We start from the raw sequence: 22,969 nt of genomic DNA on the forward strand, positions 1-22,969 counted from the left end.
TCTCTCCATTGAGGGTAATATTGGCTGTTGGTTTTGCATAAATGCCTTTTATTATGTTGAGGAATGTCCCTTCTACTCCTATTTTGCTGAGAGGATAATGAGTCTTGAAAGTTTTGGTGTAGATAATTGAATGTGATGTTCTATTTGACTGTCAGTAGATATAATAACCTTTTACAACTTTGTATATGAGCCATCAATTAGAATACTATCTTCTTTTGATCAGGAGGTGTTTTTACAAAGTCAGAATTTCCAAGACTAAATGCACCAAAAATATGAGGTCCATTAGTCATGTTGGTTATCTGGCATTTTGGGCAAAAGTGGGGATGTATATGAATGAGGTTTGTTTTATGCTGTCTTTGACATTTTTCAGAAAGAATGGCAGGGACTGTCATTTTCTATTACACTTGTAAATGAAACCAGAGGACAGTGAACAATGGGACCCTGATAAATAAATAAAAGTTTCTAAACCACTGTTTGAGCATCTCAGTAAAATCAAAATATTTCTGTGTTGTATTCACTGGGCTTGTGTTTTGCGTATCAGAGTGCTTCTGTCTTATTGATCATTCATCTAATCAGCCAATATGGGTCAGATGTCTCTAAGACCAAAAATAGACAAACAAATAAAAGGAAAATAAAAAGCTGGTTTACAAAAAAAGAGGGGGGATTTGTAATTCATGACTACATAACACCAACCATTTAATAATCCATTTTTACCTGCTCAGTTGCCTGGCTACCAAGGGCTTTACAGTTGTATCTATTAGGTTGGTAATTAGCCTTTTAATTAGCTTTGTCCATGGAGTTAATTATTCTTTTATGTTAGTTGTGATGGTGGCACCTGTTCTTTGATCACGAGTGCTTCTGTTGACAACAAAGTCTAAGTATAGATATTTTTTATCGGATAACAGAGAAGTCCTCATTCTATGTCATGGTTTCTTTAAATTACAGACATATTTAAAAGGCCTTCTATCATATGAGAAATGCTAATTTAAAAATCTTTTTTTCTAAAAAAAAATGTTCATTTCAGAGTTCAACTGACTGACTGCATTTGAATAACTCACTGTATAACTCACTTCATAAGAAAGTTCACTGGGGCCCATTGTTAGGGATATTATTGACTTAACATTCATTAAGAGACTCATAAAATCTTACTTCCTGCATGTTCAGGGCATAGTGTTTAAGCTGTAAATATGGCAATATGGGTGTAAATATTGGCTTAAAACTCTTCTTTGAGTCATTTATTTCCTTTATCTCACTGCCTCTAAATCGCCATTTTCTTCTGTTTAGCCTGGCCCTTCCCCAGCCTCCAAATGTGCTTTCTGAATCCCCAGTGGCAGTTTTGTTGGGATTCTTCCCAAAGGAGTCAGGGGGCACCGAACTAGGATAATTTTGTTCTCACTCTGTTCCAGACACTCCGTAGTGGCTGAACATGAAGACGGCACTCCACTGGGATGACCTTTGATTCTTGGCAGAGGATAGAGATTTCACTGAGGGAATTCACTCCAGTTGATGGATCTCTAGTGTTTGTCAAGACCTCTATGTAAACAACTATTCAGAGGGTCTTAGTGGAAAAGTCTAGAATAATTGAGTAAGCAAGAAGACCTCTCTACCCCCAAAAAATGTCAGGCTGTATTTTCTTTTAAAGACTCCTCAATTGAAGCTTTCACATAATTTATTGTTTCTTCCCAGCACTTTCTCTTTTCTCTAATACTGGGAGAAATACAAAAGACAAGTCAAATGAATCGAGACATAAATTCATTTTTACAGCTGAATAAGCTGTGTCTTTGGTTGTTTTAGAAGTGAAATAAATGGGAAAATATTTTTGGAGAATAATAAACACACCCAGGTACTTGCTGCTATCTTAAGGCTGGGCTGAGATTGAAGAGGCTCGGTAAGACCACCTGTGTTTCTTGGTACAAGCCCAGCAAAACTTCAGAATTTGTATAGTTGGTTTCAGTCCAGCGACCTGGCTACATTCTTGGATCTCATACTCAATACAAGGCATCAAGATCACTGGAAACTTTAACAAAAACATCAACAACTGGAAGAGCCAGTTAGCTTATGGTTTGACCCCCAGCCTGCACACCCTTCTATCAATCAATTTCTAATCTTCTGGGAAATGAGTTCAGCCTTCAAGGCAGGAGAAGGGACAACCTGAGGGTAGAGCTGCTTGGTTCCCCTTAGGAGATGAAGAATCTACAATCCACCCCAAAGCACACATTTAAATGGTTGTTTTTTAATCTACTTCCACTTGGCTGAATGGCCACCTCCATAATAACTCTAACAGCATCAAAGAAACAGCAGCACATTCTGAGGCATTCCAGAGTGGAATCCAATAAAAGAAACATAACTCAAAACTAGTTCAGAAGTAATTAATAAATTGCTACTCAGGAGCAGTTCCTCAAGGAAGCTTACTCTTGAGCCCAATAATCTAAGACACATCCTGAAAACAGTAGCTGAGGAAGAAGGAAAAAGATAAATCTTATTTTCCACTTGTCCCTTTGGAATACTTCAAAATAATTTGAATACCTTCTAAAGTAGCTGTTTTGGATGTTTTCACTCAAGTTCCAAAGATCTGTTTAATTTAACTACCTTTAGCTAAAGAAGATGGTTAAATGGCCATTTCAACTTTAACAATTGGGAGAGTGAGCTACAGGTGTTGTTGTTAGGTGCCATCAAGTGGGTTCCAAGTCATAGGGGCCCTGTGGGCAACAGAATGAAACACTGCCCAGGCCTGCACCATCCTCACAATCATTGCTGTGCTTGAGCCCACTGCTGTAGCCACTGTGTCAGTTCATTGGGCCAGGCAGTCTAGGTCCTATTATCCAGTTCTCCAGTAGCCATCTGTGTGAAAATGAAAAGATAGTATAATATTCTGATTTCTAACAGTGGGTTTCATGAACACACAGGGTTAATAGGCATTGTGTGAAAGAAAAAAAAAGATTTTATCTTTTTCATGTTTCAGAAATACTGTATTAAACAAAATCAAATGAATTTTTACAATAAGAATTCTCAAATCTTTTAATATACTATTCACCATTCTAAACTGGGGTATGGAGATAGGGGCAGAGGAGGTACTGTCGAATAGGGCAGTATACAAAATTATGTGCCCATAAGACTCTTGTTCATAGAACTTCATGGGAGTAGTGTAATCTTTAAGGTTACTTCCAGCTCTAAAATTCCATTTTCCTATCTGAAGTAGCTAATTGAAAATTGGCATTTGTACAAAGGTCATCGTCACAGCGTTTATTAATCATCACTGAATGATGTACCTCACAGGTGGATGTGTGGGAACAGGGAACAGAGCAAGTACATATAAAACCCTATCTCAGTGGGAAGATTTTCCTATTCTCTGCTATTCTCCTAAGCCTTATGAGAATTGATCTCCCTTGTGTTCATATCTGTGGTCAGAGAGATAAGGTCCCAGACTCATCATAATGTAAACTGGTATTACTCATTATTGGTATTACTCATTGCACCCTGCTATTCTCCTTTCTTTTTCTTTGGGGCAAATTAGGGTCTAAGTACTAAACCAGGTCTTTTTATCTACTTAGCATTGTATCCCTCTCCAGAAAATAAAATAACTTTCTCCTTTAAAATATTTTAAATCAATCGCCTCAGTTAGAGCACTATACTTTAACTAGAATATTTCCCCCTATTGAATATTCATGTATGACTGATCCATGCTCAGTATTGAATTTTGTAAGTCTCTTTCTCTTTGTGTGATTATAATTTAGACATCACAGGGGAGGAAAGCAAAAATGATGCTAAATGTGAAGTAATTGAGTTATTTTTCTAGTGATAATTTTGTTAGCATGTTTTCTTATCATGATCATCTTCTCCCAAATTGTGAAAGATACCAAAATGATCCATGCTTGCCTTATATATATGATAAAGAACAAAAAGTTCATTAAATTTTTAAAATAAATGTAATATTTTAATTATAAGTAAAGTATAACATTTTCCTTGTCAACAATTATTCATCTATTTCATTTTAATTATAAGATTCAAAAAAGAAAAGGAAACCACTGCCATCAAGTCAATTCCAACTCACAGCAACTCCCGTTGGGTTTCCAAGGCTGTATGTAAATCTTTACAGTAGTGGATTACCTATCTTCCTCCCACAGAGAAGCTGGTGGGTTTGGACTGCCAACCTTTTGGTTAGCAACCAAATGCCTTACCCACCAAGCCACCAAAGAGTCACATAATTTACTTAAAGTGTGAAAGCCAAGAAAATGCTCCTTTCGAATTCCCTACTGCATAGAGTATAATTGACTGGTAGCTTCAGCTGCTGCTCTCTGAGCCCACCACTGAATTTGAACACAGACCACACTTTCTATGCGCATTCCTGAGAGGCAGAGGACTTCTCTGCTAGACAATTTTGACATGAGGGCTATCAACTGTACCAAAACTTTCTTAAAACTACACGACTAACTAAGATTATTCCACCAAAACTTCCTTTCTTCCTTCTCATTTTCATAAGGGTGACACTTGTACTCATGTTCTGATGGTTTTCCTTCATTCTCCCTCATAGGCATTTACCCTAATACATCTTTTCCATCATTGACCTGATCTTGGCTTCTGTTTCTCTGGGGACCTTGGCTAACATGAACCAATTCCCTATTACTGGACATTTAGGTGGTTTCATGTTTCTTTGTTTTTGTTTATTTATAATAAATGGGATTGCAATGAATTTTCTTATAAAATCTGAAGCATGGCCATTGCTAATTAATTCCTTAGCATGAAATTAAAATTGAAATTGCTAAGCTACATGGAAAATGTGCTTTTAAGGCCTTTGATGCACACTAGAAAACTGCCCTCCAGAAGTTCTTTCAATTTATGCAACAAAAAACAAAGAACTTTTTTGGGGGGTTATTTCTTAGTGATTTGTACAAGAGTTTTACATATGAAAGGCAATAAACTTAATAAAATGCTTTTAAATGACCAGTTATTGATATAATAATAATCAATCCCAAGACAGTTGATGTTACTAAATAAAATTTCACCTAGTGTAATAAAACTTAACCCTCCCCTACATTTATAGACACACACACAAACTCAACATATCTAGAAAATCATTATACATGGTATTATTACATTGAGTAAGTAAGAAAGAAAAATGCAAAAAAAAAAAAAGCAACGAGAAATTTATCTCTGGAAGAATTTCTATGGAACCAGCAATACTAAGGAGCAGCTTGACTTTGTATTGCTGGTAAATCATCTTGGTGAGAAGCTAACAGAATCTGGCCAGAGATAGCAGAGGAATTTTGTGTGGGCATGTGCATTAGTTTACTTTCCAAAATAATCCCATCTGGATGCATGAGAAATGTTCTATCTGTTTCAGCTCATTAGGAGACAAAAATCAAGCAAACACACTCATGGATTTAACATGCTGGATCTGCAAGAATGACTCACCCATTTCAATTTGTTCCACCACGTTTGGCTTTGGAAGGTGACCCACTAACAGTTTCTAAGTTGTCCATTAATTTATAGGTTAGAAAACCATGACATCCTATTGAACATCTCTAAATCAGGCACCCACATCAGTTAGTGGGAGGGAATGAATGAATTGCTTTAAGCTCAACTCTAACTTATTTTATTTGATTTCTCAGCCTTTGGAGTCAAGGAGACAAATTCACTAATTTTAAGTAAAATGACCTTGTAAAAAACATATTTTATAGAACAATTAGCTTTCTGTACTTTGAGTCTCAACTCAAAAATTGGCTCCACTAATGTGCTTTAAGTAAATAGTGCAGAATTTGCATGATTTTTTCACATAAACAATGCTTATTTCCTGTTCATTTCTACAGACAACTGCTGACCAACTATTGTATTCCCAAGTTAATAACAAAAATCCTATTAAGCTCATAATGGACTATACATAAACTGTGAAGAGTTACAAAGAAGCCCTGGATCCTTACCCTTAGGGTCTCCCTGGCTAGTGGAAAACAGAAATGAAAATATTGCAAAATCATTTAGGTCCATTTAAAACCTCCAGAAGTATCAACTTACTTTTAAGGGGCACTAATAGAGGGAGCTTAACATTTGCATTACTAATTTGAGCAAAGCAAAGGAAATAAAACCAGGAGCCTGTTAGAAAAACCAGTGAAACATGCAGACTTTTACAATGCTACATATTCACTTTCCCAGAAATATGCATGTTATTTAACTTTCAGTATATCTCCTGAAGCAATAATCTATAAAGATGAGTGTGTTAATATCTTTACAACAGATTCCCCCATTAACAACAACAACAACAACTACATCATTAGCATAGAGAGGTGTGTGCTGTGTGTGTGTGTGTACATGTGTTGTCATTTTAATTGTGTGGTGTATACTGCTATCTGGACTCCTTTTAGTACTGGGACAATGACATTAGCAACTTCATTTTAAATCAATTTTGTAAAAGAAAGCTGTAAGCAAAACCACTCACAATAGCACAGAGAATGCAAAAGATAAAGCTAATAAGCATGTATCTCCATACAATCAAGCCATTTATACTGAGATTTTTCAGAATCAAAAGATTCAACACAATGGTTTCTCTATTTAAATTATGGCAACAGAAATGTATTTTGTTTTATCAAAGCCCAAGAAACTGGACAAGTCATGGGGAAATGTAGGGCTATAACTGCCGGCTTTAGGAGCTTTGATAGCATAGTGCCAGAAGGCTGGTGGTTCAAACCCACTGGCCACTTGGAAGGAAAGTTAGAAAATCTACTTCCGAAGTGATACCACCTCAGAAATCCAAGGAGGAGTAGCTATGTGTCAGATCCGACTCGATGGCAGTGAGTTTGGTTTTGGTATTCTCAAACTGATTGTTTCAAGGTACAAAGTTATCATACTTGTACTTATTCCAAAAATGGGTTTATTTCAGGAGAAGGAAAACTACCTATGGGTGATAGGCAGAATAATGTCCCCTCAAAGATGTCTATGTCCAAATAGCTAGACCCTGTGGGTTTAAGTTTGCAATGAAATTAAGGTTGTTAATCAGTTGACCTTAATATAAAGAGATTATGCTGGATTATCCAGGTGAGCCCAATATAATCATCAGAATCAAAATTCAAGCCAGTTGCCATCTAGCCAATTTCAACTCTTGGCAACCCTACATGTTTCAGAGTGGAACCATGTTCCATGAGGTTTTCGGTGACTGTGACCTTTCAGAAGTAGATAACCAGGACTTTCTTCCAAGGTGCCTCTGGATGGATTTGAACGGCCAACCATTTGGTTAGTAGCTGAGCATCTGTTTGTCAAGACTCCTCAATGTAATCACAAGGGTCTTTCAATGGGGAAGAAGGAAAGAAAAAAGAGTCAGAACAAGAAAGATAACATCATGGGAAAGATTTAACTAGCCATTTCTGACTTTGAAGTTGGAAGGAGCCCATGAGCCAAGGAATATACACAACTTCTACAAGCAAAGAAAATGAATTTTCCCCTAACATCTCCAGAAAAGAATACAGCCCTGCTGACCTCTTAATACTAGCCTACTAAGATTCATGCCAAACTTCTGACCTCCAGAATTGTGAAAAATACATTTCTGTTATTTTAAGCTACTAAAACCAGCTACCATCAAGTGAACTCTGACTCATGATGACCTCATTTGTGAGAGAGTAGAAGTGTGCTCCATAGGATTTTCAATAGATGATTTTTTAGATGTAGATTGTCATGTCTTTCTTCTGAGGCACCTCTGAGTGGACTTGAACCTCCAACCTTTTCGTTAGCAGCTAAGCACGTTAATGGTTTGGACCACCCTACAACTCCTTAAGCCACTAACTTTGTGATAATTTATTATAGCAGTGGTAGGAAACTTACACACTGTGCTATAGTTAGTTCAGTTATTTAAAATGTTTCAATGTAAAGATGTGTGTGCATGTATGCATACATATACATATGTAATTTAGCATATATATTTTTTCAGCATTAAGTCTAAGCTTTTAATCATAATGACAAGCTAATGTCTATAAATTCAGATAAAGATGAAAAGTTCTTTCTAGGTAGTATAATTCAAAAGTAGAATCATAAAATTACCTGGAAAATCTCAAATCTTAAAAAGTAACTTACTTTCATTAATTTTGAAGGGAGCTATATGACTAGAGATCCACCTCTGGTGGAAGAAAAGAGTGTGGTTACCAGCTCCTTCAGAATGGCTCTAGGAGGACTTCATTTCTCTTCATGACTGAGTAATTTATATTTCTTTGTATGTATTACCATCTTTTCCTTATCTATTATCTGTTGATGAACACTCAGGCTGTCACATGTTATATACTATGAATGAACCTTGAAAATATTATGCTGAGTGAAATAATTCAGTAACAAAAGGACAAATATTGTATGCTCCCATTTATATGAAATATTTAGAATAGACAAATTTAGAGAAACCAAACTTTATTTGTGGTTTTCAGGGGCAAGAGGGAGGGGAAGTAGGGTAATCATTGCTTAAGATACCCTAAATTTCTATGAAGGATGATGAAAACAATTGGAAAAGGATAATGGTAGTGGTTGAACAACATGATAAATTTAATCACATGAACTGTATATGTGAAGAATGTTGATACAGCAAATACCGCTACATATAGTTTTACCACACACACATACAAAAATGCAATTAGATAGGCATTGCATTGTCATCGGGAAGGTGCACTGAAAACAATTGTACACTATGTATTATAAATCAGTTAATCAACCTGCTATAGCACTGGAGTCAGGTACCTACATCCTGGTCTTGGTTCTGCCAGTTACTAGCTATGTGAATGTGGGCAGCTTATTTAAACTCCCTTGGCCATATTTTGCCATATCTGTAAAATATTAATAGTCATCATACCTAGCTCATAGGATGAATATGAGGATTAAATGAGCTAATTCGTTTACTGCATAGTACAAGTGACTGGAACCCAGTAAGCACTCAATGATGGTACCTATCATTATTTTAATTTGGTCTCCTCCACTCTCACATACCTCTTTTAGAATATTATTTTCCTTGTATTATATGGATAAGCCTGCATCTTCAATAAATAAATAAATAGCCTTTGCTTATAGATTAAAAAAAAAGTAGCATCTTATCATATGCTTTTTTGTTTCCTTACAGAGCCTAATGCTGTACTTTGCAAATACTGTTGCTCAACAAATAGCTTCCAACTTGTTTCTATTAAAAGCCCCAAAATTCTTAATCAAAATGCCATTAGTGACATTACTCCTGGGTAGGAATGTATCCAGGCTTCCCAAAATTACAAAAGAAAAAGATGTTAGAATTACCAACACCAATTTAACAAATTTAAAAAAAGAAATTGAGTCGACAATTTCAAAATCTAGAAGGTGCAAAATAAGTACGTCCTTTAGAATTTTTGAGGCAAACCCAAAGTAACAGCTATATGAATTAAAAGAGGTTTTGTCTGGGGAAGGCAGATTGGGATAGAGGGAAACTGGACTGGCATGCATCTCAACAAACCATATACAACTACACCATTCCTTAAACTACTTGCACATATATAGTTGTGTTCAACAAACTACCGAATAAAATTGAAATTTTGTATTTAAGAGAAAAGACATGAAAAAGATGTGTTTTTATAAGCACTGAGACATCCTACCTTTCCTGAGCCCAAGCCTTGATCTTGCCAAAGGTTTTGGCTGTGGTAGTGGACTCTGTTGTTAACCTATTTGGCTTTACACAAAGAAGACCTTGTGCCTATTTCTTGAGTTTTCCCAGGGAATTTCTCAAGGGATAAAGATTTCTGAAGGTTTGCATTAATTGCAAAGACAGTCATTAATCACACCTCATTCCTCTTGCTCCCTCAGAGATTGAAACCCATTGAAAAACACATCCAAAAGACAGATACCCATTTCTATCTAGTTAATTTTGACTCATAGTAACCCTATAGGACAGAGTAGAACTGGCCCATCGGGTTTGCAGGGCTTTTTTTTTTTCAGTAGACCAGACTATTGCTTGGTTGAAAATTGAGCTGTGGGGGTTAATTCAGTTCCTAGTCCAAAGAGTGACTAAGAGCCATAGATTTAGGGATCCTACTAGTTGCTATTCGACAAGTAAGCCTCGTCTACTTCTAAGATCTTGAGTTTTCTTCCACATTTTTATCCCATTCTATCCAGAACCAATCTGTGGATTCTCCATTTTAATGTGATCTCTTTCAGAGTGGTAAGCAGTGGTAGCTAATCAGGAACCATGTAGTTCTGGTATCAGTGTCATGGAGGCTGAGGTTCGCACATGGACCATTTGCCCTTCGGACTAATTGTTTCCATCTTTGATTTTCTTCACTTTTCTTGGCTCTGGACAGGGAGAAGCCAATTGTTGCATGTTACATGGCCAAGGCTATCATCTTTACAGAAGCAAACTATCACATCTTTTTCTTATGGAGAAACTGGTGATTCAAACCAGCGACCTTTTGGTTAGTAGCCAAGTGAATGACCACTGTGTCACTAAACAAACAAACAAAAAACAAACTCACTGACATCGAGTCAATTCTGACTCATAGTGACCCCCACTGGGTTTCTAAGGCTGAAGCAAATTGCCTTATCTACCTCCTGCTGAGCAGCTGGTGGCTTTCAATCGCTGACCTTCAGGTTAGCATCCAAATGCCTTACCCCATGTCACCAGAGCTCCTTACTGTGACACTAGGGCTCATTAAAAGTCAGATAGGGATTCAAGTATCTTATGCTAGTTGTAAGGCTGGACTGGAAAACAAAATTTGGCTTTTCAATGGAAAAGAAGCTTCCTTCAAATTTCCCTTAAGTCTCTAATTCTCTGCATGGAACATCTATGAAGCAGCATGTCCAAGTCTGCAGCCAGATGTGTAGCCATCAGGACCCAAAGTCCTGATGGGCCCCAACCTGTCTTTAGACAGTATGTGCTGGGCCTTCACCCTACACATGAAGGATAAGAGTGGGATTAGTCTGTGCCCACCCTCTGAGATAGACTAGACTGGAAACAGGGAGACTTGGAGTGCTTGAGTTACACACACTAGGTCTCCTTTCCCTACCCCATTGAATTGCTCTTGTATTTTGAGGAGCAATGGGGACAGGGAATGAGAAATGAAAGGTGGGAGCTTTCTCTCCAATAGTTGCAAGAAAATAGAAGTTCTTAGCTCATAACATCATAATAAAAGGAGCAGGAGAAAAAGGTCCCTCCTCTATAGAGAACTGGAAGAGGATAAATAGCTGCCATCAGTCAGTCAACAGGTTTATTGAGTAAATACTCTATTCTAGCATTGAATGGGAGCTCTGGTAGCATAGTGCCTAAGGCACTTGACTGTTAACCAAAAGGCTGGCGGTTCAAACCCACCAGCCACTCCTTGGAAGGAAGGTTGGGCAATCCTACTTCTGCAGTGATACTGCCTCGGAAACCCAAGGAAGGGTTGCTATGAGTCGGGGCCAACTCGACGGCAAATAACAACAACAACAACAACAACAAGCATTGAATGGTAAGCTTCTCTCAGTTCCTGCACCTAGTTCTGTGCTTTGTAAACTGTGCCTCTTCAGTAAAACCTGCTGAGTCCTGATTTGTAGCCCCTGATCAACCTTGTTTTGTCCTTTCTTTTTCTTTTTATTTTGTTTTGTTTTGTTTTCTTTCCTTCCTCTTTGTTCTGTGGATGTTGATCTACTTCTCTTCCATTTTCAAATCTGGGTGCAATATCTATTTGGATACTTCTAAAGCAACCCAAAGCTAAAGCAACAGCCAAGCCCTAAAAAAAATTAGGTACATTTGATGCTATGTTGCAACTTCATAATATTCTATCTACTTTGCAGCCAGCACCAATGCAAGCAGATAAAAATCTTCTCTATTACTGAAGAAGTACCATCAATGCCTGTTAGAACATTGAAATTAGAAGAAAGCACCTTCTTCTGAAACCATTCCCTTCCTGTAAATCAGATATACAACGTTACTTCATAAAATAAAAATTTTTGCTTTCCTATCATCATGATAGGAGCTCTGATGGCATAGTGCCTAAGGCATCTGACTCCTAACCAGAAGGCTGTCAGTTCAAACCCACCAGCTTCTACTTTGAAGGAAGGTTGGGCAATCTACTTCCATAGTGATACCTCCTCAGAAAACCAAGAAGGGGTCAATATGAGTTGGATCTCACTCCACAGCAGTGCGTTTGGTTTTGGTTTATCATCATAATAACCTATAAAGCTAATAGAAAAGGCAAGAAAAACACTGTCCCCATAAAAGTGAAATTGCTGAGGAAGCAGAGGTAAACTTCCATGTGGTGTGATTATCCCATACATACACACCACATTCTGGAAACAAGACAGGAGTGTGGGAGGTACTAAGGAGAGATAGAACCTAGGTTAGGCATTGTTGTTATGTTGTTATGTACCATCAAGTCATCTCCGACTCATAACGACCTTATGTACAACAGAATGAAACACTGCCCAGTCCTGTGCCAGCCTCACAATCCCTACTATACATGAGTCCATCACTGCAGCCACTGGGTTTATCCATCTTGTTGAGAACCTTCCCCTTTTTAGTTGACCCTCCACTTTACCAAGCATGACATTCTTCTCCAGTAATGGTCTCTTCTGACAACATGACCAAAGTAAGTGAGACAAAGCCTGGCCATTCTTGCTTCCAAGCAGCATTCCAGGTGCCCTTTTTCCAGGACATATTTGTTAGCTCTTTTAGAAATCCACAGTACTTTCACCATACTTTGCCAACACCACAACTCAAAAGCATCAAGTCTTCTTCAGTCTTCTTTATTAATTGTCCAGCTTTCACATGAATATGAGGTGATAGAAAATACCATGGCTTGGGTTAGGTGCATCTTAGTCTTCAAGGAGATATCTTTGCTCTTCAGCACTTGAAAGAGGTCTTTTGCAGCAGATTTGGCGAATGCTATACATCGCCTGATATCTTGACTGCTGCTTCCATTTGTGTTGACTGCAGAACCAAGGAATTTGAAGTCTTTGACAACTTCAATCTTTTCTCCACCTATCATGGTGCTGTTTATTGGTCCAGTTGTGAGGATTTTTGTTTTCTTTATATTGAGATATAATCCATACTGGAGACTGTACCTTTAATCTTCATCAGTAAGCGCTCCAAGTCATCCTGACTTTCAGCAAACAAAACTGTGTCTTCTGCATATCTCAGGTTGTTAATGAGCCTTTCTCCAATCCTGATGCCATGTTCTTCTTCATATAGTCCAGCTTCTTGGATTATTTGCTCAGCATACAGATTGAATAAGTATGGTGAAAAGATACAACCCTTACCCATTTGCTTCTTGATTTTAAACCATGCAGTATTCCCTTGTTCTTTTCGAATGACGGTCTCCTGCTCTATGTACAGGTTCCTCAAAAGTACAATGAAGTGTTCTGGAATTCCCATTCTTCTCAATGTTATCCACAATTTCTTATGACCTACACAATTGAATGCCTTTGCATAGTCAATAAAACACAAATAAACATCTTTCTGGCTTTCAGCCAAGATCCACCTGACATCACATATGATATCCCTCACTCTACATTCCCTTCTGAATCCAGCTTGCTCTGAAGTTCTCTGTCAATATACTGCTGCAACCATTTTTTAATTATCTTCAGTAAGATTTTACTTTTGCATGATATCACTGATATTGTTTGATAATTTTCGTGCTCTGTGGGATCCACAGGTTAGGCATGGAATGATGAATATTATGAATATAGCATCAAATGTACCTGCTTGTTTTCTAGTGCTTGGTTATTGCTTTAGTTTTGGGTTGCTTTAGATTGTAAAAATAAAATAGAAAACAGAGAGCAGTAGCAAAAATGAAAAGCTAAAAGAAACTGTAACTGAGTTCTCTTTAAGGACACAGTAGGATATAACCAAAGTTGTTGTTTTTAGGTGCCATAAGTCTGTTTTTGACTCATGGTGACCTTATGTAACAGAGTTTTTTAGCTGTATTCTTTACAGGAGCAGATCATCAGGTCTTTCTCCCATGGATCCAGAGCCTCTAGGTGGCTTAGAACCCCCAACCTTTCCGTTGAAACAGCAAAGTGCTTAACTGTTGTGTCACCAAGGTTTCATATAACTGAACTGCCAATGAGTAAGAGAAATAGTCAAAATGACCACAACTTCCTGAGTGCCTATCATGTGCCAGGCACTAGACACATATTACCTCACAGCCTTACAAGAACCATGCTAGGCAGGTTTTCCTATCCTCTTTTATATAAATGAAGGCTGAGGCACAAATTGGTTAAACAGCATACACAAGGTTACATGGCTCTTAAGTACCAGAGGAAAGATCCAAACCTTGGCCCATCAGGTTTCAAAGTCAGGGGCAAGGAAGTGGTATGTTTTGACCTCCTCTAACTACACAAGAGGAAGACAGAATCATCATCAACAGTCCAAGGCCTATTCCTATGAAGCTAGATATGCCACCACTCTCCAGCCCTCTTACCAAAGTTGAAACCAACTGCCATTGCCGCAGCACTCACCACTTCTCTACTGAGTTAGATGATTTGCTGTGGTAACTACACAGAACTTGCAAATTATAGGGTTTATTAGGGAAGCAACAGGCTACAAGTCAAGTTCAGGAATGCACTCAAGATACAGTTCTTCAATCAGGATAGTGTCCCCTCTGTTGTGCCCTTAGACACACCCCTCTGGCCTCTGCCTCTGTGGGTCAGGTAAGCCTGCTGCTCTGCCTCATGCCTCTTGGTTCCACTGCCTCTGTCTCTCAGCTGGACATCTCTCTCAGCCAGGTGTCTCTTTCAGCCAGGTGTCTCTCTCACCCGGCAGTGAGTTTCCCCTTCTGCCTCTAGGAGGGCTCATTTTAAGCCTGGCAGAGTGGCAAAACTAACCAACCCCAACATCAGTGTTCTACACACCTGAGCAAGAGCAAACTTTCCCAGAAGATTACTTAGTGCTGCTCCAACAGAACAGGTGGATGACTTTAACAAACAGGAGTTTAAAAGCTGCTACTCAGTTGCTCATGGCAAATCCCACCAGGAAGTTAATTTCCAGTCTTATTATAGCAAATAATTACTACTGGCTGACCAGCCAAGGTGACAGATACTTGCATGGTCCTACCCAGTAATTCAGTGGGAGTTATAAAAACTATGGCTAGAAAAGCCATACCATGCAACTCACTATACCATGGTGCCCTGTTTGCCATACCAAATTGCCTCCCAGTTGTTAAGTAGATGTTCCAAAAGCATTTTTCAAATTATTAAATAAATGTGGAAAGAAGGTACAGGAATAACAGAATATGGAATAAAGGAATAAAAAAATATGGAAGAGTGACTATTAACGGGAGGAAATAATACATATAATACTTGTGTGAGGACTTTTGTATTTTTTGAAGATATCTGGAAGTGAGGAGACTTAATTGATGAATAAGAAGAGAAAGAGGAGTCCTAGGAGTGAGGAAAAGTTGCTAGACAATAATAAATATTATTTTAAAGGATAGCTCCCTGGGAAAGTTATGGAAGCCATCATTGAAATATTGAAATCCTAGCAGAAATATTATTAGTGAGAATTTTGAAAAAGTATCTTGATCTTGGATTTAAAAAAATAGGACAATTATTATATCACTCCATTAGTTATGTTAACAGTATTATACTGAAGAATTTTTGTAGCTCCTAATTAACTCAAGGCTATAAAACATTGTTGTTGTTGTTATGTGCCATCAAGTCAGACCCAATTCATAGCGACCCCTCCTTGGGTTTCAGAGGCAGTATCACTACAGAAGTAGATTACCCCATCTTCCTTCCGAGGAGTGGCTGGTGGGTTTGAAACGCCAGCCATCTGGTGAGCAGTCAAGTGCCTTAGCCTCTATGCTACCAGAGCTCCCCTATAAAACATAAGATTCTCATATTCATTGAACCATACAAGGGCCATCAATAGAATATATATTCTAACATCTTAAGTGAAATTAACAGATTAATGATACTTATCTCTGGGGATACAAGATACAGATAATATTGCTTATTAATGAACTACCAAATGCTTTTGAAATCTTATAATTCTACCAATACTATCCATTAATTCTATTTTTTGACACTATGTTCTACAGATTAATTACATATATTGGACTGTTTCCTTGTTACCAGTATTACTTATCTTTAATTAGGTCTTCTTTTGTGTGACAGAGGCCTAATCACCCTCATTAGATTCTTTGCCTTCTTTAATTAGCTTAGCTGACTATTAAATCTATTGAATTATCTATTCTGTGATCTTCCCTGTGCCTAATACTATCTTCCACACTGCATTCCTTAAGTAGAATTAGAATAGGCTTTCATCAATAATGTAACAACGGAAAAATGTGGGATTTTCATTCTCTTTCCTCCAATAGCCTGACTTTCCTACTGAGTGTTCTCTTACTCTTCCATCACCCCATCACCAGATCAGCACAATCCTTATCACTTACATCACCACCACCATCACTCTCACTACTATCACTGCTACCACCACTATTACCACTTTCTGCTTTTATGGGGACTGGGCAATCTACTTCCATGGAGGTGCCACCTCAGAAACCCAAGGAGAGGTCACTATGAGTTGAAATCAACTCGACTGCAGTGTGTTTGGTGTTTTTTTTTTTTTTTTTTTTTTTTAACTCTTAAGGAAAAGGAGCTCTGGTAGCACAGTGTCTAAGGCATCAGACTGCTAACCAGAAGGTTGGTGGTTCAAACTCACCAGCCACTCTGCAGAAGGAAGACTGGGCAATCTACTTCTGTAAAGACTTACTGCCTCAGAAACCCAGTGGGGGTCGCTATGGGTTGGAATCAACTTGATGGCAGTGAGTTTTGTTTTTGTTTTTACTTTTATAGCATTAGTTGTTGTTGTTGTTGTTGTTATGTGCCGTCGAGTCGGACTTGACTCATAGCGACCCCTCCTTGGGTTTCCGAGGCAGTATCACTATGGAAGTAGATTGCCCCATCTTACTTCCTAGTAGGAGTCAGAATTAACTGGACAGTAACAGGTTAGTGGTATTGCCCACTTTTTTTCTTGAAATACTCCATTTCTATTGGCCTCTGAGCTGTTCCCCTTGTATAAACTGGTCCCATCTCCTCTGTACAGATTCCTCTTTCTGCTTAGGGTACTTTACCTTCTCAAACTATCAAGATCCAGTTCAAATGCCATCTCCTTCATGAAGCCTTCCATGATGCTTGTAATTTCTGTCTCATTTAAATTGTTTATCACTATCTCCCACATATTCTAATGTTTTGTCTTTCACATACTTGTTGTTAGTAGCTATTGAGTCAGATCCAACTCATAAATATACACAACAGAACAAAATATTACCTGGTCCTGTACCATCTTCATGATCATTGGCATGTTCAAATTAATTGTTGCAGCCACTTTGTATTTTGTGTGCCTTTCTTTCTAGGAGGCTCATCTTCTAGCAGCATGTAACACAATATTCTATTGTGATAGAGTTTTCATGGGCTAATTTTTGGAAGTTGATTGCCAGGCTTTTTTTCCTAACGTGTCTCAGTATGATGTAAGCCCTGCTAAAATCTATCCACTCTGGGTGATTTTGATGGTATTTGTAATAGCAATCGCCCAGCTTCCAGCATCATAGCAACACATAAGCCACCATAGTACACCAAACTGACAGATGGGTGTGACATACAGTAGTGCTTAATAAATGTTTGTGGATGGAATGGATGAATGAAAGAGTCTATAATGTTGATCACAATTTAGCTTGCAAGCGTTACATATCTTTCCCTTCCACTGGAAAGAGAACAGAAATGTAGGTATGCATATCTATATTCTCCTAATAAATTTTAGAGTAAATCTCACAAAATAGACAAGTATTGAATGCCTACTAATACAAAATACAATAGTATTACAAAGGATACTAATGGGATGATGACTTTGAAAAAGGTTAAGTGTGAAAATATTATTATAATAGTAATGTTAAAGAATATATAAATGCATCTTAAGATAGAACTGCCAATTACCCTGAACTTCTCCACCTCAACCTGAGTTTCAAAACAAATTTAAGAAAGAATTAAAAAAAAATAAAGTGTCTCCATACATAGGAAAAAGAGATTAATAGCTTTGGTTCTGAAACATATAAAGAGGTCATATCTCTTTGTTCCTCATTTGGTTTTGAGAGACCCTCTAAGTGGTTTGAGAGATGTAGCAAGAGAACAGCCTTCTATATCCTTGTTTCCTCATGTTCTCTGTGACTTCCCAAGGTCTATAAACCTATAAGGGGTAATGAGGCAGAAGTTTTCTACTTCATTTCTTATAGGGAAAAAATCTAACTTTTCAAAATTATATGCTCAAGACATTGTCTATCCCACCACATTGTAGTTATTTTTTACTCTCTGTTGTTATTGTTATATGCCATCGAGTCAGACCCGACTCATAGAGACCCCAGAAGGTTAGCAGTTCAAACCCACAAGCCTCTCTGCAGAAGTAAGATGGGCAATCTACTTCTATAAAGGTTTACGATCTTGGAAACCCAGTAGGGGTTGCTGTGAGTTGTAATTGACTCAATGGCAGTAAGTTTGGGTTTTTTTTGGGGGGGGGCACATGGTTACTTTTCTTCCATGATTATGAGGTGGGAAGAGATGAGTAAATATAAATAATGTGTAGAAAGATTGATTTGAAACAGACTGACTTCAATTTGAATACTGACTCTAGTGCATTCTAAAAGCCACTTCACTTTTTGGAGTCTTAGCTTCCTCATCTGGAAAAAAATAATAAATAAATAAATAAGGATACCTCTCCTACCTCACAAAATTTTCAGAAGGACTTGAGGATAGATAGATAGATAGATAGATAGATAGATAGATAGAAGCAACAGACATTCTCTAGCACAACACCTAGTACTCAACAAAAGAGAATACAGCATTTTCTACTTTGTTGGGAACAGTGAATCCCATTCTATCATATTTAGAACCCTAAGATAGTTCAGGATCTTAGACAAATACTGAGAGTAGTATATATACCAAAGGTCTAAGGCTGTCCAGACAATTGTGCTAATACTAAGTAAATCAAAGATCAGAGCAGTAAATATTTATAACAAATACAAGCAATGGAAATCTGTATTGTGTCTCAGAAGTGAAAAATGACTCATGAGTTACTGCGTGTTCAGACAAAGTGGAGTTGAGGAAAGAAAACAGCTTTTTTCCAGTTACTCAGAAAGCTTTGGGGAAGAGGTAAAAATGGGGAAATAAAGGGGTTTAAGACAGCTAAGAATGGGTGGCGTTTCTAGGAATAAGATATAATTACTGAAAAGAAATAAGGAGTTTCTTAAACTTCTCTTAAAGGAGAACACACTGGGAATATAAAGTAGGAAAAAAAGAAAAGAAAAGGAAACACCTAGGTTTTCTAAAATAAGAAAGCACCTGGTTTGTGCTTGCACAAACTCTCTGAGACTTATTCTATCATTCACTTATATATTCAGTCACTTAACAAAAATTTAGTTAGGAACTACTATGGTGCCAGGCAATAAGTGCTGAGAATATAATAGAGAGCAAAAGTAACCATGCCAAAAAAAAAAAAACAACTCACTGCCATTGAGTTGATTCCAACTCACAGCAACCCCTATTGGGTTTCCGAGATGGTAAATCTTTACAGAAGTAGATTGCTCCATCTTCCTTATGCTTGTGGTAAGGCTTGTGGGTTTGAACTGCTAACCTTCTGGTTAGCAGTCAAATGCCCTAGGCAGTGTGCCACCAGTGCTCCTTAAAGTAACCTTAGAGAATAAAAAATAACTACAGTGTGATGGGATAGACAGTCTCTTGAGTATATAATTTTGAAAGGCTAGATTTTTTTTTTTCCTATAAGAAAACCCTCAGCTCCTTTATATAACAAGGAATTTGACTCTACAGTTATATATCTTTTCCATCTCCAAAAGTGTGGTTCTGAGTGAAAAAAACTTACTTTGACAATTTGACAATTTGTATTTTGAAATTTGGCAAAGGTTACGAAACATTGTCCACTTTCAATGTTCAGCACAACTCTGCAATCATGGAAGGGCTGGCTATTATCTGTGCAGGCACTTGTGTGTGCACTTGTTCCCACAGGCCTGCAGACTAATCATGCACACATATGCCTGGGAGTGGCACTAAACACTGAGAAATGTGGACATTAGAAAATTATCTTGAGAAATTATCATGGGATTAAAATGACATGTTATGGTTTATACACAAATAATTATATCAAATATTTCCCCTTTACTACAAGATAACAATGCTAAGATACTCTTTAGGAAGAGAATTATGTCTGGTGATTAATTTCCTTCAAATGTATAAAATAAAGAAACTTTTAACTTCCAAATGTGATAACAATGAGTTATTTTTTTTTCATCTCAAGTAACTCAAAACTATTTAAACGCTAAAACTTCAAGCATCCCCCCATTCTAGTGTTTCAAGTCATTCATCTCAGATGTATTAGTCACATTCCTTAAGGCTGAACCTCATTTTATTAATATCTGAAAATTCCTCTGCATATAAGGGTAACTTGCAGTTCTGCAAGAACATTAGAACAAGATCAGTTTGTTCTTAGTATGACAAATTATACGTATTTCTTTGTGAACATTGCCCTTCTTCATTCAGAGGCAGAGAGCATGAGAGTCGAGATGACTCATTGTTTCCCGACACTGGTAGAACTAGTTTACTTCTACAGCCCCTCAAATACCATCAGAGATTAACTTGATTCTTCCCCAGTGCAAGCAACTTTTAGCAGATCACTTTCTAGATAAGTGAGATATCATTATACAACCTCAGTATAAGTTTAGCAACACAATTATATTGCTCAAAATCAGAAAAGGAACTGAGAAAGCTATTTTGTTAACTCCCATGTTATCCTCAGACAAGTCAATATTTAAGCTTCCTAAGACGATGTTTATACATCAAAGTGGCTTGGTAATGTTACTTCTAATGAAGGACATTGACATCCTGATGTTACAAACAAACATGTGTAGTCATATTTCAAATCACAGTCAGTCACATATAGATGCATCAATCACATGCCAATGTTCAGTGACTCTTGTGAAGCCCAGTAAACCAGGCTGCATTCCTCTACTTGAGTAAAATACTGTCATTCTCCATAACAGTCTCAAATCCTAAAACTATTCTATGTGGTCTTTTTTTAAAAAAGGTCATGAATATCAGAACTATAATCCATATCCATCTGAAAAAGGAAAATAAATGTACAGTATGCTTGGAAGAAAATGGACTTTAGTGTCATATGGAATTACGTTTGAACCCTACTATGTAAACTTCTTAATTTTGGTCTGACCAAATTTCTTTACCTGTTTTTTTTTTTTTTTTTAAAAAAAAGGTACTGTGAAGATTAAATAACATTGAAGTGCCACTCCACAAATATAAGCTACCATCCCCTTTCCTTCTCAAAAATTTATGGAATGAGTAGTGACTGAGGTCTTAAAAGCTTGCAACAGCCATCTAAGATGCATAAGATACAACGATTGGTCTCTCCTCTTTTGGAGCAAAGAAAAGTGAAGAAAATCAAAGACACAAGGGAACAATTAGCTCAAAGGATGAATGGAGCATGAGAACCTCAGCCTATATGAACCTAAGAGCACAAGAACTAGATGATGCCTGAGTACTAATGCCAACCACTAGGAAAGGAAGCAAATCAGGGATCCTGGATAGACCGGGAGAAAAATTGTGGAACAAAATTTAAAAACATTAAAAAAAAGATCAGGATTACTAGTCAGATAGAGACTGGTGAAACCTCCAAGACTATTGCCCGTAGTCACACTTTGGACCTGGAACTGAACTCACTCCCATGGCTTAACTCTCAGCCAAACAATAGACAAGTCTAGAAGCTAAACAACTACATCAGGGAGATGCACTCCTTAGAATAATCAACCATGAGAGAGCAGAAGGACCACATTTGCGAAGGGAAAAATGTAGGGAGGCAGGAGTGCATAGGCAAGAAGGAGACAGGGAAAGGGTAACCAACCACAGGGAGAAATTGGGAAGAGAGCTGTTACAATGCGGAGATTGTAATCATAATCATTGTCACAAAACAAAATGGGTATGAACTGTTGAATGTAAAATGAATCACGAATGTAAAATTTCACCCAAATCATAATAAAAAGTTATAGATGATAATAATAATAATAATGATGTAATGGCTCTACAAAAAGAAGATTAAATAAGTATATTTTAAAAAAATGCAAAAGAAAAAATAATGTTATAAAATAATCACCAAAGGACTAATGAAAACTCTAGATCAAAGTCCATGTAGTGGGTATAGTAGTTACCAAACTAAAGTCACCAATCCAAGTATGGGATCATCCTATAGCAAACACTTCCAACACTGCCCTTGCCAGGGACATCCCAGATTTCATTGCAAATTCCTCACTCCTAGTAGTTGATATTAAGAGGATGCATTATGGTTATGGGATGAGTTTTCTTCCACAATCCACTTCAAGCCCACAGTATCCTCCCCAATCTTCAGGGTTTAAACAGTGTGGAGGGAGAAGACAGAGCTCAGTAACAATAAGAGCAGTGTCATCTCATTCAAATCCTTTCTGAAAAGAGGGAGTATATAACTGTAGAAGTAAATAAACAAACAGCTGAACGGGAGTATTACAAAAAGTGGAAAGAGTGTGGGCTTTGTAGCCAGACAGGTCAGCTCTTCTGCCCCTTAGTAGTCATATGCACTCTGACAAGTTTCATAAGCTCCCAGAGCCTCAGTTTCTTCATGGCCATCCGGAGAAATAAAACTGCTCAAGAGAGATGTTCTGAGAATTAAACAATATAGTATAAAACAACTTGGCCAGTTTCCCAGAACCTAGGAAGCCCTGTACGTATCAGTGTCCTTCCAATGTGCACAGGTACACTGACTTCAAATTAGGACTTGTATTAAAAGAAATTGGAGAGGAAATATATTAATATAAAGGTCATAAATGACAAAATAATTGTAGTAGTTGTAGTTGTTGTCATAATAGGTTGAAAGGACAGGCAAGGATTCAAGTTTACAAAGCATGAAAAAATATGTTATTTTTCATAATGCCATGTAAAAGAAGTAATTGGATTTAAAAAAAAAAAAAAAAAA

The sequence above is a fragment of the Orycteropus afer genome, unplaced genomic scaffold (genome assembly GCF_000298275.1).
Source record: "Orycteropus afer afer isolate SDZICR_OR568_19922 unplaced genomic scaffold, OryAfe1.0 scaffold00212, whole genome shotgun sequence".
Taxonomy (NCBI): Eukaryota; Metazoa; Chordata; class Mammalia; order Tubulidentata; family Orycteropodidae; genus Orycteropus; species Orycteropus afer.